Source organism: Podarcis bocagei, assembly GCF_964188305.1.
Source record: "Podarcis bocagei genome assembly, chromosome: 16".
NCBI lineage: Eukaryota > Metazoa > Chordata > Lepidosauria > Squamata > Lacertidae > Podarcis > Podarcis bocagei.
The window spans coordinates 31,746,918-31,763,716 of NC_138142.1; the positions used below are offsets into that span (position 1 = coordinate 31,746,918).

The 16,799-nt window shown below is 43.6% G+C and overlaps 1 protein-coding gene across 3 annotated transcripts in view; it reads right to left on the reverse strand.

Annotated features, from left to right (window-relative positions):
* The window catches only part of MACROD1 (mono-ADP ribosylhydrolase 1), a 315,061-nt gene that overhangs the window by 277,841 nt on the left and 20,421 nt on the right, over positions 1-16,799 (reverse strand). The gene's annotated exons all lie outside the window — the stretch shown is intronic.

Genomic DNA, 16,799 nt, shown 5'->3' on the forward strand with positions numbered 1-16,799 from the left:
CAGGACCTCAGTGGACAGGAAGGAACCCAACCAACAGGGATCTGGAAGCTGGATTGGCTTGAAGGAACTCAACACCTGTGTTGATTTTAGAGAAGAGATAGAAGCCCAATGCTGGGGTCCTGGTGGCTAAGGCAGGATGGAAGTGGAAAGCAAGTGTTTACGCACAATGATCCTGGCTTCCTCGCAACAGGTCACAGTTGGTCTGATATGGAAGAAGGTGTATAGATTATGGGATTGCTCTCTTATCAGAAGGCCAGGCTGGTTGTTATCTGGAGCCAGGGAAAACTTGGTGCAACAGAGGAAAGAGGGACAGTTCCATGCCGCCGCCTCCTCCCTCTTCTTTGGCTGCCTGGTCTAAGCTGAAAAAAATCCCACAATCTGGATCTACAGACGATGCTGGCATCTGACAGCCAAGCATCACCAGCCAGTTCTGAAAGCTTGAACGTGCGCACAAGCAGAAGACAAGGCTAACTGTGAAACCTGAATCTCTGAGATGGTGTGTCCCCAACCTGCTTTCTTCTTAATTTTGTTTTAACAATGGCTGGGTTCCAGGCCAACAGCTCCCTCCCACCATCTTGCCAGAAGGCAACTGAGCTCTCTTTAACAACAAGCAAAAACACACAGCGGCCTCCAACAAACTGGAAAGAAAATGACCTGCTTCCACTGTTCCTGTTGCCCACATGTATGTGTGTGGCTTTTTGTTTTGTTTTTTAAATAGAATGGCAAAAATGTCTGCCAGTAATGGATTATGTGGTAGGATTAAAATCATCAATCAGTGCCAGGGGTGAAAGGCCAAGGTAGGAGAGGAGATACACCATTGGCCATGATCCTACAATGAGCACTGGTGGTATGGGGAGGAAAAAAACTCATTGCACTGCAATTTCCCCCAACTGTTAAGGAAGACCTTTGCAAAAACTGGCTAGGATCAAGCTGGTCTATGTTGGTTGAAAGACAATGTCAGACAAGACAAGCATCTTTCTGCTCATCAGCCACTTCTTTTGGTCCAACTACCTGCTACACCCGTTCCTTTGCTTTGCTGAGCTGCTTGTGGGTGAATCCCCACCCTAGACTCTCCGCCAAAATAATAAGGGTGTTTCTCCTCCCCCCGTTTCCCCCTTTTTCGTCTTCAGAGAAACCAAAGTGCACTCCTTTGGCCTCCTTCTCGTTTTAGGTGCCTTGAAAAATTTTCAAAATGTTTCAAAAAATGAATGTGTCGCAAGTTCCCTTAGTCCCTTTTTGGTTTTTTGTTTTTCATAGAAAAACAAAAGCATTTTAAAAGTACAAGTTTAAAAAAATGATAATTATAAAAACAAAAAAAAATCTTTCCTTGCCCTTTCTTGGAATAAAATAGAAAAGATTTAACTTTGATAGCAGTCTTGGTGGTGTCACTTGGTGCTGGTGCTGCTGGTGGACTCATGAAACACATTAGACACAAATGTAAAGGGAAATTTGGGAGGATGGACAGATCATGTGGGATAGAAAAGGGGGAGCTGATAGTTCTTAGAAGTAGAGTGTCAGCCAGGTATATCAAAAGCAAATGAATGTACTTATTCTTCTAAAGAAACTGCAGAAATCAGCAACAATGGGCAAGGTTTATCTACACAAATCAAGGTTCAGAAATTGATTGCCCAGGGTTAACTCTGAAATTTAAAAAATTGAAACCTACAACTTGGTTCAAGTAATCACATGGATATTTGTTGATTGAAATTTGTGTTTGAGTAAGCACAGTTATTTCCAAAGCAAGAAAGCACGTTTTCTGGTTTTTTAGATGATTAACACAATTATGTCACAGCAGTCATCATGTTACAAGGTATCATAGCCTGTATGAATTACAGGGGAGACTCTACCGCTTAGAATGGTGCTCCCTAACTGCAATTTTTATAAGCACTTGTATGAAAAATATGCAAAAACATTTAAAGAAAAAGAAATCTGCTGCCCAATTAACGGGGACACCTTTTTCACTAGTTATAATTTTGAATCCAGTTAGTGTGCAAATCATATATTGTGCACACTTCCCTGGAAGTAAGTCCCATTGAACTCAATTAAATCTCTAATTAATTCTCATGGCTAAATCAGATCTGATTCTGCCAGTCTTCCTTCCTGTTTCCCTAGAGCAGTGGTTTTCAACCAGTGTGCCATGGCACCTTGGGGTGCCTTGAATGATGGTCAACAGTGCCATAGGCAACACTGGCCTCTGTCCCTCCTTCCTTCCCTCCCTCCTCTGATTCCCTCATGTCTCTACCTCCCAAAGGCTTGCACAGCTGTTTATTGATGCAGCCCTGGCTATAAGCTCCACAGGCGAATGGTGCCTTTGGAAGGCACCTCTCTTTGGGGCAGGGGCAGCTCAGAGACCAGAGGTGGTGGCAGCGGCTGCCCAGAGGACTCCCAAGGAGAGGGAAGAGGAGAAGAAGCTGAGGGAACACTCCACAAGGGAGGGTGTTCAAAAAAGGGTGAGAGGCTGCCAGCTCTGCAGGCAAGGGGTGACGTAACTGGGCTCCTGAGCCCCACAAGAGTGCCGCAGAAAGAATGTAGTTGGTTAAGGAAGCCGTAGACTCAAAAAGGTTGAAAACCTCTGCCCTAGAGCAAGGGTGAGGAACTGAATCTGACTGGCAGGTCCAAACCTTATTTTCTCCCACCCACTCCTGGGCCAACTTTGACAAGTGTTGTGGCTCTCCACCTCTCAGTCACCTGATGGCACAAGGATGTCAAGTGACCCATGTTCCTTGGCCCATTTTGTTAGACATCAAACTGCTGCGGGCAAAGACTTGGTGCTCTGCAAGTGCTGACGGTCAGCTGATTGGTGGTGAATGCAAAGTGTCGGGCTTTGCAGGAACCATCAGCTGTTGTTTGCAAAGCCCTCTGCCTTCTCCCAATTGCAGACTCCCTAAATGCAGCCAATCCTAACTGTCAGGAAGCCCCAATCTCAAAGGAAAAGCAGGAGCTCACCTGAAGTTCCCAACTGTTCCTTTAGACTCATTCCCTTTTGGCCTGATTCTTTTTTAATACATTACAACTTGGACCCATTTGCCCATTTCTCCTCTTGTTATTTTGTAGGGACATACCACTGCCATTAATTTTATAATCTCCAATTGCTCCCATATTTTTCCTAATTAGTTCAACTTTGGAGGGGAGGAGGACAGCATTCAGTGTCTTTGCAATGTTACAATATATACAAATCTGTAATTGGTGTACTATAACATTGCTCTCCTATCCTTGCATGTAGTTCAACAAACATAACTGTGGGTCTGTTTCCGCTTGACTCAAACATTTCCTTAAGCATTCACACTAACATTTGGCAGTATGACTGCGCTTTTTCAGACTCATGCTCTTACCTGATATCACATATGGTGTGGTTTGTGGGAAACAACCTTGCAGGGCAAATTGACAGAATGGAGATGAAAGTTAAACTGGAGGGACTAGCTTGGCTGAATTAGACCCACTGTGCTAAAACAATCCAAGCAGGAAATTGGAGGCAAGTGATTGATTGATTGATTGATTGATTGATTTCTCACATTTATATATCACCCTTTCTCCAACAAACCCAGGGTGTCAGACATGGGGATTTATTTATTTTTTTAAAAATCACTTTTAAAAACACTTTTAATTTACAAAAGATTTTTACATAAGACACCCAACTACAACAATTATTTAAGCAATATTGTTTTCAACTGAAAACAAAGAGTAAGAAAATGATAGGAGGAGGAGAAGGACAAGGGTGGGGGTGAGTCACATACAGATATGAATATAATTCAGGTCATGACCCAGTAACAGCTCCAGATGACAATTTTAGGGTTGCAACCTTAAAAACCCATTATTATTAATGGTATTATTTCAGTTTATGAGTTGCTTGACATGTATGGAGCCCCCATGCAATTTACAAAATTTGAAAACATAAATCATGTCATAAATTCAGGAAAAATAATACAGTACAATAAAAGCCTTACAATAACCTGTAAAACAAGCATCAGCAAAAACATCAGCAGTAAAGCACACCATCAAAAGCAGCAATTGTTAGAATGCATATTTTCTCCAAAGGGTTTTTTATTTGCAAATATAACAAAAAGGAAAAGAAACCTTAAATTTATTTATCTATTTGCATTAAATTAAATTTATATACCGCTTGACTGTAAGAAAAAAATTGCGCAAAGCAGATTTGCTGTAGCAGTCCTTGTTTACCACCACTGAAAGCAAGCAAAGGCTTGGCTAGCCTCTGTCATCTTGTGAATTTCAAACTTTGTATTTATGATACAGCCTTCATTGCTGAAGGCTTCCAGAAACTCTTGGGAAAGCTTAGCATGCATAAAATTACAGACACAAAATATTTTAAAATGCATCAATCTACAAAAATTCATAAATACAGTCATCCTCAATTAATCAGGAAAAACAGTTATTCGGGGGGGGGGCTAATTATTTTTAACACAAGTGCTTCCCAAAACTGCAAACAGCAGCCACCATCTTAAAATAAGTATTTAACCCCATGAGGTAGGTTAGGCAGAGAGGTGGTGACTTGGCTCAGCATCATCCAGTGAGCTTCATGGCTAGGGGTGGAACTGAACCTGGGTCTCCCTGATCCAAATCAAACATTCTAGCCAGAGCTCTCCTAGTACAGTGGTGCCTCGCAAGACGAAATTAATTCGTTCCGCAAGTTTTTTCGCCTAGCGAATTTTTCGTCTTGCGAAGCACGAAATCCCATAGGAATGCATTGAAATTCAATTAATGCGTTCCTATGGTCAAAAAAAGTCCAAACAAAGCCAAATTTGGTACAACAATAGTTTACTAAGTGCTCTTTAAAGTCACACATACTGTAAAGAGCATTTCAAAAATTGAAGGAACAATAAATTAAGTTTCTAAACATGACAGAAAAACTTTAAAAAAAACACACACACAACATGGCCCAATGGTCATAGAAAATCATAAAAATTCAAAAAAACCCACACAAGCTCCCAGATTCTTGCAAACCCCTCCTCAACTGTTCCCCCAGCCACCCACCACACAGAAATTCAAATCCAGAATTTTTTAAAAAAAACAGCAGAGTGTCCCAATGGTCACAGAAAATCATAAAAATGCAGAAAAGAACCACACAAGCTTCCAGATTCTTGCAAACCCCTCCCCAACACCAAGTCCTTGAATTCCAAACACCCCAACCCAAAATCCAAAACCCCCCCAAAAAAGTTTTTAAAGTTTAAAAGAAGTTTTGGAAAAGCTTCAAAAATCACCAAAAAACTCAAAAAAGGCTACCACACCGCGTTCTATGAGTTGCTCCTTGAAGTCAAGTCGCAACTGTATTAACGGTGTTAAGAAAAAGGAAACAAACTTGCAAGACGTTTTCGTTTTTCGTCTTGCGAAGCAAGCCCATAGGGAAATTCATCTAGCGAAGCAACACAAAAACGGAAAACCCTTTCGTCTAGCGAGTTTTCCGTCTTGCGAGGCATTCGTCTTGCGGGGCACCACTGTACAGTAGTACCTCAGGTTAAGTACTTAATTCGTTCCAGAGGCCCATACTTAACCTGAAACTGTTCTTAACCTGAAGAACCACTTTAGCTAATGGGGCCTCCTGCTGCTGCTGCGCCGCTGGAGCACGATTTCTGTTCTCATCCTGAAGCAAAGTTCTTAACCCAAGGTAATATTTCTGGGTTAGTGGAGTCTGTAACCTGAAGCGTATGTAACCTGAGGTACCACTGTAATGCCTCTCCATCTGGCACTTGGGACTCTCCCCAGGCGACACCCCCCCACTGGCTCCATTTCACACCCTTCTTTTTGCCTGGCTGGAATGTGCCTTTGACCTCTGATAATGACTCATCTTTGCCTGTGTTGAAATTAGCCTGTTTTACAAAGGGAATATTTACATTCTTTGCTCCGCCCACTTTTGCCTCTGGTTCCGCCCGCCCCTGGCATGTGAGTCCCAGAAGGCACTGCAGCCCTCAGGCTGGAAAAGGTTCTTCACGCCTGGCATGGCAGAAAGTTAGTGGCTGGTCGCAGGCTTCATCTCATTCTTCCCTCCTGTTCTTGCAGGATGAAAAGAGAAATCTGAGGCACAAAGAAACCTCAAACTGAAGACATTTTTAGATAAATGAGCAAAACACTTAAGAGGGAAGGAAACTTGATTCTCCAGAAGTAGCGATGAAATTTGGGTCTGTCCAGGCCACAACATTGTGGCCTGCAGAATAGTTCACCAAAGTGCAGAGCTACTTAACCTTTCTTTTTCTCAAAGATATCTTAGGCCAGAGATGAGGGCCTCACTCTCTCTGGGCAAGCTTCCAGGGGCTGCATGCCACTGATGGACAAGATCAGAGGCCAGCGTGTAAGGAGCAACACACATGCATTTTACTTTTGTACAGTATCTACACCTACTCATACATCCCTCTCTTTCCTCCATTCCAGAGTTACCATATTTCAAAAAGTGAAAATCCGGACACAAAAGTTGTTGAGCTTTCTACGCAAAATAACAAAAAAAAATGTTTTGGGGCTATTTTTCAGGAAAATCAGGGGGAGAAACAACACTTCTGACATGGGTTGCCATATGTCCGCATTTTCCCGAACCACAATTTCCACCCAGATGCTGCTTCCGACTGCAGTATTCTGGGTATGGCCGGGAAATTCTGGACGTATGGCAACCCTATCAGGAAAGTGGGAGGTATTGTTCAAAAATACATTCCAGCCAGGAAAAAACGCTCAGGATATGAAACAGACAGAGGAAAGGGTGTGGCTTGGAGACAGATCCAAGAACCAGATAGACAGGTGTTTGTCCCCAGGCCTGTGGTTCCCCACATTGACTTAGGCTAAAGACAAACCAAAGATTGATATAAAATAGGGTGGACAAAGCCACCATTGCCTTTGATGTACACAGACACCATTATTTTGTTCTGTTATCCTGTTAGCTATCGTCAAACCTCTGCAGTAGGAATGGACAGATGTCAGGCTAGCAGGATGTACTTCTTTTGTTACTCGGACGCAAAGGCCCACCAACCAGAGCCAGGTCATGGCGCAAAATAAACTACGGCAGCTTGAATGAACTCACTCAGGGGAAGGAGCCAATTGCCTACTTCTGCAGTGCATGAGCCACACTCTGGCCTGACAATATGCATACAAATCTACCTCTGCATTACTATAGATCAGGGGTTCTAATGGCTTAAAGCTGGGGTGCAGAAATGCAAGCTTGGCTGCTGCTGCTACTGCTTGGATTCAAACCACTTCCTCCATCTGTGGTTTGACTCCAGAGCCATTTTGAAGGCACACTTTCAGCACAAATCAGCCCATCTTCAAAGCAGACAGCCGTAACTACTGATGAGGTGTTCAGTCACTACAGTGACCTCCTTTGAACTTTAGCAGCTGATGTCATTATGATGCCTGGGGATTGACAAGAGGGGAAAGTTGATCCATGGGGATTGGAGAATCCCACTGGTCAGAACCTCTTTCTTACCCAGGTGTAGACAGAAACCAGTAGTTTGGCTTGCTATAAGGCATCCTTTTGGAGCACAGCTAACAGCACAAATCAGGCTCCTGTTTGAGCCCTGTTTTGATGTATATATTAATAATGCTTAGTATTATTATTAACGAAGTGGCTCCTTAAGGACTAACCAAATTGATTATGGCACAAGCTTTCAAAATAAATTACTTAGGCCATAATAAATTTGTCAGTCTTTTAAAGTACAACAATACTCTTTGCTGTTTTTGCTAAAACAGGGTCGCCCCTCTGGAAGTAGCACTTACTGGGCTTTTGAGTGTTTTAAGTGTTTCATGTGCCATTATGTTGTATTCATTACAACAAGCATGCTGGGTAGATCAGTAATATTATCCCCGAGCTGCAGGTGCAAGGTTTCTGAGAATACAGTGGTACCTTGGGTTTCATACGCTTCAGGTTACATACGCTTCAGGTTACAGACTCCGCTAACCCAGAAATAGTACCTCAGGTTAAGAACTTTGCTTCAGAATGAGAACAGAAATTGTGCTCCGGCGGCACGGCAGCAGCAGGAGGCTCCATTAGCTAAAGTGGTGCTTCAGGTTAAGATACTGTACAAAAGTAAAATGCATGTGTGTTGCTCCTTACACGCTGGCCTCTGATCTTGTCCATCAGTGGCATGCAGCCCCTGGAAGCTTGCCCAGAGAGAGTGAGGCCCTCATCTCTGGCCTAAGATATCTTTGAGAAAAAGAAAGGTTAAGTAGCTCTGCACTTTGGTGAACTATTCTGCAGGCCACAATGTTGTGGCCTGGACAGACCCAAATTTCATCGCTACTTCTGGAGAATCAAGTTTCCTTCCCTCTTAAGTGTTTTGCTCATTTATCTAAAAATGTCTTCAGTTTGAGGTTTCTTTGTGCCTCAGATTTCTCTTTTCATCCTGCAAGAACAGGAGGGAAGAATGAGATGAAGCCTGCGACCAGCCACTAACTTTCTGCCATGCCAGGCGTGAAGAACCTTTTCCAGCCTGAGGGCTGCAGTGCCTTCTGGGACTCACATGCCAGGGGCGGGCGGAACCAGAGGCAAAAGTGGGCGGAGCAAAGAATGTAAATATTCCCTTTGTAAAACAGGCTAATTTCAACACAGGCAAAGATGAGTCATTATCAGAGGTCAAAGGCACATTCCAGCCAGGCAAAAAGAAGGGTGTGAAATGGAGCCAGTGGGGGGGTGTCGCCTGGGGAGAGTCCCAAGTGCCAGATGGAGAGGCATTACAGTGGTACCTCAGGTTACATACGCTTCAGGTTACAGACTCCACTAACCCAGAAATATTACCTTGGGTTAAGAACTTTGCTTCAGGATGAGAACAGAAATCGTGCTCCAGCGGCGCAGCAGCAGCAGGAGGCCCCATTAGCTAAAGTGGTTCTTCAGGTTAAGAACAGTTTCAGGTTAAGAACGGGCCTCCGGAACGAATTAAGTACTTAACCTGAGGTACCACTGTATGTGCCTTAGGCCTTCTAGAGTTGGGGCTGACAAAAGATAATTATTGGTAAATTGCTGAATGATCTGCAATAGACTGGCAGTACAATACAGTACAAATTTAAACTACGGTATTCCCAAAAGAGGCAGCGATAGTCATTGGGGGTAGTTTGTGGCTATTTTCCACCTCCACTGTTAGAGGCACGATGCCTCTGAATACAAAAACAGGAGATTCCATGTGTCAAGTCTGCCCATGCCTGATTTGAAGAGTTCAAGACAGAGGGGAGATGGAAACTGGGGGCTTGCTGATCCGTAACTGAGTGGCTTAGCCCAGCTCCCGCACCATATGGACTGCATCATGTTCTCCTGATGAAATGGAGACAAAGGGGATGAGATTTGTTTGGCTTGCATGATACTGCAAACCTACCTAATCTGTACTTCTTGAACCACCACATGAACTGCAGGGCAATTATAGTTTAAAATTCACACTTCCTCTACATTTTGCAAAATACATACCAAAAAGGTGTATCTTAGGGGAAATGGCGTGCACACAAAAATGCATGCACTTGGAAAACGACTGGTAATGTACAAAAAAGTAAACTAGGGAAGATCCCTTGCAAAAATGCATATAGAAAGAGAAATGCACACTTAAGACATATATAAATTTGCCCATGGACTTAAAAAAGGAAAAAATTCACAAACCAATGCAGCAATGGGTTGAACTCTACATATAAGATTGAAAAAAAAATGAGTTAAATGAGAGAAACTGAAATTGATAGATTCATCCACCCCTCCTCTTTCCCTCCTACAACACAAACGCCCTCCCTTGCACACTCCACACTCACCCCCAGGCTAGTCTGCTTGCCTGCCGGCCTATCATACTCCCTGGGGGAGGGGAAATTATTTTCTGTCACTTGTAATAGTGGTTTCTGCTAAATTTAACATAAAACCAGAGCTCATTACTTCTGCATTAGACGGGCTCCGGCGTCTGCCTGCAGGTTAATGGATTTCTCCTGGGGATAGAGGTGCCATTTTTCAGCCAGCGGTTACGACAGGGTGGCAGGCAGTAAAGTGTTGGCCTTGTAAAGTCAGGTCTGGGGTTTGGAAACTTGTGAGGTCCCCAACAAGGCCAAAAAGTACAGCTAGGGTTAAAAAAAAGGAACTAGCGAGAGAGATATGGGGGGAAGGATCAAAGCTCCCCTCCACCTCCCGAACATTCAAGCCTGGGAGGAAAGACACACTCACACATAGGCATGCTTCAGTAAGTCAGGCATGCGCAGCGAGCAAGCAGCCCTTTGCTCACATTCATCAACCCAGCCGTCTCATCCTGCTGCGGAAGATGTACAGATTCACGCAGTGAACAAGAGTGTGGCGCAGTAACTGCGATTGATCAATGTCACTGCCAGATCCAAGGATCACAAATACTATCTTGGGGTGTCTCTTCCTCGGGTTCAAATGAGGCTTGGGCGAGGAGGGGGGACACATAAAAAAAACAAGAGTCAGAAAGAAAGGGAAGGTGACAAACCCAGAGGCTGGATTTCAACTGCTTGTTAAGAGGCAACTCTTGCCCCCAGCTCTTCACATTCATTTCAATGAGACTTCTGTGGGTGGGTGGATCATGCTGACGTATTTATTTATAAACCACACTTTCATAAAAATGCAATGTGGCACACACAATTACAATAAGAGCAATAGATACACCAGTGAAAACATCAATAAATACCAATGAGATTAAAAGAAATTCACATTTCAAAGGGCGAATAACACCGTTTTTAGGAGACATCTAAGGCAGGAATGATTTATTCTGAACTACTGGCAGGGAGTTCCCCAGGGCAGGGCCTGCCACACTAAAGGCTCAGTCCCTAATAAAGGCCGAATCTTGGGCGTGTGGGGTATCCCTCTTCTGACTCAGTGACTGAGGAGGGACATAGGGGTTCAGAGAGGGTCCTTAACATACTTTGACCCCAAGTAGTTTATGGTTCTTTGTGAATTAACAAGAACCCTGAACCTGGCCCAGTAGCAAACTGGCAACCAGTGCAGCTCTCTGAGGAGAGGAATAGCACTTTGCCAGTAGCCTGTTCCTGACACTGCATTATGCACTACTTGCAGCTTCCATGCCAGATAAAAGGGAAGCATCACATACAGTGTGTTATACAGTGGTGGGGGCTCTGAGCTGGTAGTGATTTACCAAGGAAAGGGAATTTGGGGGTGGGGGGGACAGCTTAATGAAAACATTGACCCTCTGTGTGATTGCTATGGGCGGGGGGGGGGGAATTCTATGTCGGGAATCATTAGGAAAGGAACTGAAATGAAAACTATCAATATCATAACACCTTTATACAAATCTATGATGCAACTGGATTGCTTCCTTTTACATTTGCTTCTCGAAGCAGCACCTCTGCGGGCAATATTCAAAAAAGGGGTTTGGCCAGCACATTCATGCCCTGCTCTGCCCCGGGGCTTCCCAGAAGGCATCTGTCCAGCATATAAGCACTCATTAAACAAGGCTGCAAACAGGGTCTCCTTATAACATGGTTCTCCCCACCCTCTCTGTTGTTTTTATACAGCCAAAAGCCTTAATTCAGGTGAGACTGCTTGTCTACCTAGCTCAGTATTATGCACTCCTATTGGCACTGGCTGTCCAGCCTCCCAGGCAGAATGGGACATCTCCATCATCTAGTACTAAAAGCATAGGGAACCTCAGGTCCAGGGGCCAGAAATGGCTCTCCAAGTTTTTCGTAACTGGCCCTCGGGACTCTCTCCAGTTCATACTCCCCCTCACTGGCCCTGCCTCACATTCTCTTTGAGGGTTTTGCCTAGCTGGAGTGGGTCCTTAAACTAGACCTAAGTATAATTCACATTTTTTACTCTGCCCACCTTGGCCTCTGACCTCACCCACCAGTGACACGTGACCCACAGAAGGCTGCTGTGAAGAGAATATGGCCCTTGAGGTGAAACAAACACACCCACACACCCACACCCACACACCGCTTTTAAACTGAGATTCCAGGGACCGAAGCAGAGACGATAAGAGCCTGGATAGCTCAGTTGGTTAGAGTACGGTGTTGATAACGCTAAGGTTGCAGGTTCGATTCTCACATGGGACAGCTGCATATTCCTGCATCGCAAGGGGTTGGACTAGACTAGATCATCCTCAGGGTGCCTTCCAACTCTACAATTCTATGACATTTCTGCACACAAAGCATGTTCTCTGCCACCCATCTATGGCTTCTTCTGTGCCTAATGATAGGACACAGCATTTATAATATTAATAATTTATTATTTATGCCCCACCCATTTACAAATGCTGGAAGGAATCATCTGGGTTCTGGGATAATTTCTGGAATCTAGACAGGCCTCCCCGGCTTTTCATTTTTCTTTCCTCTCTCTTCTAACTCCCCTGCCCATCAATTTATTAAGATGAATTTTCTCAAGCAGCACTGGCCCCAAAGAAGGATACAATACTTCAGAAAAGGCTCTATCAGTGCCAAGTGGAGCGAAACTGTCTTAACCCTAACCCTTCTAGCTCAATCCATCTATTCATAACATCCAAGATGGCAGGTGAATTTCTTGCGGCAGCAAAACACATAAATATACATTATGGCCCAGGTTCTATTCAAAGGCTTCATGGCACTTTTAACACCAGGCCAATAATACCTCATCATCCCCTCCCTGCAAACTCCTTTCTCCTTCTGTGTTCACCGATTTTCCTTGCCTCTGGGTAAACACTTCCCCGTTTGCTTTTTATAAACCTTGCCTTTATCGAGCAACATCACTAAACCCATATTTATTGACCTACATCACCACCCTTTGCAGGTTGGAGGGAGGGAGGGAGGAACTGGGAACGTTTTGTGAAATGCAACTTCTAAACATACATATTTATTTCCCTTATGTTATTTCATTAATGAATTGCTTATTGTGAAATAATCGTGTGATTATTAACAAAAACTTCCATAAAAATACCAACAATAATAGATAGATACAGATACCTAGAGATATATAGCTAGATCTATAATTTCAAATCAAATATAGATGCAAACTTAGAATCTCCAATTAAGAAGCTTGTTGAAAAAAGGTCTCCAATAGAACAGAGATGGAGCTCAGGGTGGGCGGATCAGTCCATTTCAGTTTCTCATTTTTCCAATCTTAAATTAAGTTCTCAAGAGTTCTACATCAGCAGCATTTTGCTGTGAATTTCTCTTAATGTATACATTTTTGTATGTAATCTTGACTGATATGCACATTTTTGCACTGCACTTTCCCGTAAAACACTGCATTATTATTTGTTATTTTCATCAATTTGTGCATTTTTATTTACGCTACCCTTGTGTACGTGCATTTTCATACATATTGCCGTACTTGGCTGGAGAACTCCATTGCAAAAATCAGAGGCAGACAAATTTAAAAGAACTTATTTCTTTTGGTCAATTATTGTTTTGGAAAAGTATGAATAAGGTAGGTTTGCCTTTAAATCTGAACTGAATGAAATTTGTTCCACATCCCTAGACAATGCTTATCTGATATGAAACAGGAGGCTAAACTGGAGGGAAGATAACTATTAACATAAAAGGAAGTAAACAAATGCATGTTTGCTCCACCCATTTGGTTTGCAAAAATCTGAATTCCCCGAACCTAAATCTCAACTTGAAAAAATTAAAAACACACACACAGAAAGAGAGAGAGAGAGAGAGAGAACAGGAGCATGCATAGCTCTGTTAATAACCCTGGAAAATCAAATGCCAGCTCTCAAGGTCTACGAGAAGATGGACTCGTCCCACATTAAAGCACAGCTGAGGAAAGCTTCAGGGCACCCTGTGCCACTAGGATAGATGGCAAATGTCTTCTTAAAAGATGAATGCGCAGGCTGCTCGGGGAGCGGGAAAGGGCAAAAGTTAACCAGTGGAAGTGCTGGAAAGATCCCTTCAAGGAGGAAGCGTACTGGCTACAGTGAGCATGAAAGACACACAGGCACACACAGTCAATCAATTGATAAACCAGTTTAAAGCCAGAGCACTAAAGGCCAAGTCAGCTTCAGTTCCAGCTACAACTGAATTATGGTTGTGTTTAATTTGCACTTTGGTAAACTGCTTTTTTCTAGTAACATAAGAAGCTGCCTTATAATGAATCAGAGAACAGGGGGCCAATATTGTCTACACTGACTGGCAGTGGCTTTCCAGAGTTTCGGCCAGGGGTCTCTTTCAGCCCTACCTGGAGATGCCAGCTAAGCAGATGTTCTACCACAGTGCTAAAGCCCTTGCCCTGCCACTTAACTCCACTTCAAGCCTGAATTGTTCCCACCACTACATTCAGACTTGCTTTTTCAAACAGTTGTGGGTATATGCCCACATTAACTCCACACGCACGCACACAAAATGCTCTCTAATTCTCAGCACTTTCCCCAAAATGTGATTCCCGAATTCTTTGGGGAAAAGCCACAATCGCCACACTGTTATATGATCAAAGTAAGTCTGTAAAGCGGCCATACCCCAAGGTCAATACATAGGAAAGAGATGGATAACCTTCTACAACCCAGGGGCCTTCTGGACATCTTTTTGGGAAGCCACATGTCAGTGGTGGGCAGGGCCAGAGGCAAAAGCAGGTAGAGCAATGAATGCAAATTTCACCTTTATGCACGAGGCTAGTTTCTACTCTACACACATACTCTCACACACCCCTCTATACTCCATCCATGAAAGCCAGAGGCATCATCTGTTCTCAAGAACACATTGCAGCCAGATAAAAGACTTCAAGGGCTACATACTGGGAAGAATGAGGGCCAGACACAGAGGCCTGGAGGGCTGAATTTGGCCCCTGGGGCTGATGTTTTCCAGTCCTGGAGACCCAAGTTCAAACTACTACACAGTCATGACATTTGCTGGGTGAGCTTGGGCCAGTCAGTACCTCTCAGCATAGTCTAATTTGCAGGAATGCAGAGGGAACAAAATGACTGAGGAATGGGCGAGAGAGACCACGTACATGGTATTCAACTCACTGGTGGAAAGGAAAGGCCATAAATGCAATACATACTCAAACTAAACACAAAACAGCTTCCTTCCCCTACAGATTTTATGCCTCCTCCAGGAGACTTTGCAAAGGAAGCTAAAACCCCAAGACCTACCAGTCCTATGTTATTTGCATAGCACCTCAACACTGGCACAGCCATCTGTCCCAGGGCAGCTGCATGTGGTCCTAGGGATGCCTGACTCACCTTTTTAAGAATCACTGCAAACACTACATTACCCTAAACAGCCCTCTCAAGATATAAGTGGTCCCTACACAGGTGGCTCGTATCGAAGTTGTAATAAATTTCCAAACCAGCTGCTTCCTCTGTCTTCCTTTTCCAAAAAAACCAAACAAATTGGCTTATTTCTACCCCCGTGGTATGAAATATCACACACATATACGACCCATGCACAGATCCAGCAAGCCATATGCTCAGCATATGGCTGAGAATTCCTTATGAATTGCAGGGGGTGGGGGTAAATGGGGGCCACATAATTTAGCTAGTATTGCTCCAAACTCCAAAAAGGGGGCACATCTTAAAATGCCAAAGGGATGTGGGGGGGGGGGTGTTAAATTTTTAGTTTTAAAGTTATGAGCACTAGAAACTGAAAAAATTGAATCTGACTTTTTTTAATCAAAAAGTGTCATATAAAAAAAAGGGTAGGAGTGTTTATAGTAAGACAAGTGAGCACAAAGTCAGCATAAGTGCATATTATCAAGTTTGCCTCTGTGCTCTGCTAGCTCAGCCTAAGGGTGCTTCCACAGAACCTAAGGATTGCTCATTAATGGTTCCTCATCATCCTGGAGAAAAGTGACAAGTGTGGTGCTGCAGGGTTCTGTCCAGGGCCTGTTGTTGATCAACATCTTTATAAACAACTAGGATGAAGGAATTGGGCAGACGCTCATCAAATTTGCAGATGGAATCAACCTGGGAAAGGTAGCTAATGCCGCAGAAGGCAAAATTGGGATTCAAGATGACCTTAACTGGGCCAAAACTAACAAAATGAATTTCAATAGGGACAAACATCAGGTCTTAGGAAGAACCAGCTGCAAAATATAACATTGGGGACACCTGGCTTGCAGTACAGTTGTACCTTGGTTCTCAAAATTAATCCGTTCTGGAAGTCCGTTCGACTCTTGAAACTGTTCAAAAACCAAGGCGCGGCTTCCAATTGGCTTCAGGAGCTTACTGCACTCAAGCGGAAGCTGTGTTGGACGTCAGGCTTCTGAAAAACGTTCGAAAACCGGAACACTTACTTCCGGGTTTTCGGCGTTTGGGAGCCGATATGTTCGACAACCAAGCCGTTCGAGAACCAAGGTTCCACTGTAGTACACATCAAAAGGATCTAGGGGTCTTAGTAGAACACAAGCTTAACACGAGTCAACAGTGTGATGCCACAGTGAAAAAAGTTAATGCTATTCTGTACTGCATAAAGAGAAATATAGTGTCCCAATAAAGGATAGCAATAGCTCTACTGCCTTGGTGAGACCACACCTGGAGTACTGTGCCTTCTGAGCACACAATTTAAGAAGGATATTAATAAGCTGGAACCTGTGCAGAGGAGGGGAGCTAAGATGATCAAGAATCTGGAAACCAAGCCTTATGAGGTGTTGAGGGAGTTGGGTATGCTTAGTCTGCATAAGATGAGACTGAGATATGATAGCCATCTTCAAAAATCTAAAGGGCTGTCACATGGAAGATGCAGCAAGCTTGCTTTTTCCCCTGCTCCAGAGGCTAGGACCTGAACCCACAGATTTAAGTTACAAGAAGGGAGATTCCAACTAAGCATCAGGAATAACTTTCTGACAGTAAGAACTGTTTGACTATGGAATGGACTCCCTCAGAAGGTGGTAGATTCTTCATGTGAAGTTTTTAAGCAGAGGTTGGATAGCCATCTATCATGGATGCTTTAGTTGAGATTCC